Below are 2,894 nucleotides of genomic sequence, written 5' to 3'. Positions count from 1 at the left end.
ATATATACATATTGTGTGTGTGTTTATGGAGGCTAGAGGTTGATGCTAGGTGTCTTGTTCAATCACCCTCCAACTTGCTTATTGAGGAAGAGTCTCTCACTGAATCTGGGGCTCATCGATTCTATTAGTCTTGTTAGCCAGGATCCTGTCTTCACCTCTGGACCGCTGGGATTACAGGTGGGTCACCGCATACCACGGCATTTACGTGGATTCTGGGATTTGAACTATGATCCTCATGCTTGTCTGGCACATGGCAGGCACTCTACACTCCCCCAACCCTCTCCCGGCCCCATAATTTTAATTGTTTATAGGTAGTGAAGTGCATTAAGTTCACAGAACACGTACAAATGGATGAACCTTCGAATGGGTGGCAGGCATGGAAGGGGGACTTCAGCGGCCACCAACTGAGGCATGGTGATTAACGCCGAGTGAGGTCTCCAAAAGCTTTTTTTTTTTCATGCTCAAATCCTGGCTGTGCCATTAAGCACCTGTGTGCATTCAGCAGGTAACATTTATCTTTACGATTCCAGTGTTTCCTGTGCTGAAAGTAAGGGGGTGGGGATGGGGCTGGGGGCGGTGGTGAGATGGCTCAGTGGGGTGGGGCTGGGGGCGGTGGTGAGATGGCTCGGTGGGTAAAGCACTTGCTATACAAACATAACAACCTGAGGCCACGTCCTCAGAGCTCCCAACAATTGAGGTGTAACCCAACACTCAAGGGCATATGGCATGGAAATAGGTGGGTTGTGGGATCTCACTGGCCAATCTACCAAATCAGCCAGCTTCAGGTTCAATGAGAGACCCTTCTCAAAAAATAAGGCAGAGTGACTTAGGAAAGTACCCAATGCCAACCTCCTGCCTCCATGCCAATATTCACACATGGCCACATGCATACCCACCTGTATGCACATGCACATGCCAATAGTACTTAATTCATAAACTGTTATGTTGTAGAATGTTGTTTTAACTAGGCAAAGATGTATTAATTTGTTTATGCTGTGAAATATTACTTTAAATGTATAAAGGTATGTTACAGGTGTTTATGATGTAGAATATAACTTTAACTGTGTAAAGATGTGTTACATTTGTTTCTGCTGCCTTTGTTTAATTATGTAAAGATGTCTTGCTGTTTCACCTTGCCTGCCTAGGGCACCTGATTGGTCTAATGAAGAGCCAAATGACTAATAGCTAGGCAGGAGAGGGATGGGTGAGGCTGACAGGGAGAGAGACTAAATAGGAAAACCCTTGGCTCAAGAGAAAAGAAGAAGATGAGGGAGAAAGAGAGGGACACACCTGGGGCCAGCAGCCAGGCAGCCGCCAGACAGACGGGGAAGAAGCCGGAAAAATGTGGCATACAGAAAGAAAAGTTAACGAGCCCCAAGGCAAAAAGTAGAGGAAGAGAAACAGGTTAAGTTATAAGAGTTAGCAAGAAATGGGCCTAAGCTAAGGCAGAGAATTCATAACTAATAAGAAGTCTCTGTGTCATGACTTGGGAGCTGGCTGGTGGCCTAAAAGAAAGTGTGGTACACTGTAAGGAAGTTATCATGCCAAAATCCTTTTTATTACATTGTGTTGAATAAATTGTTAGTGAATTGTATTTATTGAAATTTCTGTGGCATAATAAATAATTAATAAACAAATCAGTGTTGATGCCTTATGCTCTTGTATCCTCTGACAGGGTCGTTGTGAGGCCCGCATGAACAACACTGTCTGAACTTATGCTTGTCAAGTGGGAGGCTGTAATATTCAGTCACAGTTGTGATATGGAGAGGTTTGTTGCCGAATGAAAGAACCCTTTAGTACTCTCTAAAGGGGGCTGGGTTGTTTCATAGTAGTTAAATTTGAAGGACACCCACTAAAGTTTGAATGTAAGTGTCTAAGACAATTTTAAATACCAGACAACATTTAGGCCAAGGATTACCACCATTCTAGTCACCTGGCCTCAGGGCGGGGAGCCTTTCCTTCCACAGTGTGTGTGTGTGTGTGTGTGTGTGTGTGTGTGTGTGTGTGTGTGGCTGAGGCAGCTGGAAAGAAAGGAAGGAAGGGCTTATGTAGCGCTGTAGTCCAAATATCTGCGAATGTAGCCTGAGTAGTGATCGTACTGAGGACTCTTCGTGGAACAGTGAGCCGGCTAGAATGAAAGCGAGCCAGGGTGGGTTAGAAACTGGAATTTTCTCCATAATAACCCTAGGCTTGAGGAGTTCTGCATCAGCCCGGTGGGCTGGGAAGTCAGAATGACGCACGTAGTCAGCTCATATCCATTCTAGGATGATGAAGGATATGCACCCTTTGATGAAAGATAGCCTTCTCTTGTGGTGTTTTTTTTTTTTCATGACTCTGGTGCTCCATTGGACGGCCAAGGGCTGCTAGAGCATGAAGCTCATGTGTGGAGTTTTCTTAGACGAAGGTCTCTGAATGACATCACTATGTAGATGATCCACATCCACTTCAAACACAGCACACCCAAGACCCGACTCTCCCGCCAGATTCTCACATACCTGTTCTTTGTGTCTCAGCAAAGTAGCTAACAAACTAGATTCATTGCATGCGTCTCCCCAGTTCTTGTCAATCCCACCTTTGAGATACCTGCCATGTTGGTTCATTTATTTTCATTCTTTCCGACACTTCCTTATACTGTAAGGTATCTGTTGCTACCACCAAAAACTAAAACAAACGAACAAATATAGACTGGGTAACTTATAAACTCCAAATTCCCACAGTGATGGTGGCTGGAATTCTAAGATCAAGACACCTAAAGGTTTGGCACGTGGTGACAAAGACCTGCTCCGTGCAGAAGATGGTGCCTTGCTTGGACACCTCTACATGACAAAAGAGTACCAAACAGCATCCTTGAAGCCTTTTCACCAATCCCTTTAAGGAAGGCTCTGTACCTCCTG

The sequence above is a fragment of the Alexandromys fortis genome, unplaced genomic scaffold (assembly GCF_014885135.2).
Source record: "Alexandromys fortis isolate MF-2015 unplaced genomic scaffold, M_Fortis_MF-2015_v1.1 scaffold_159, whole genome shotgun sequence".
Classification (NCBI taxonomy): Eukaryota; Metazoa; Chordata; class Mammalia; order Rodentia; family Cricetidae; genus Alexandromys; species Alexandromys fortis.
The sequence above is the reverse complement of the archived record's forward strand: the minus strand, read 5'-3'. Positions refer to the sequence as shown.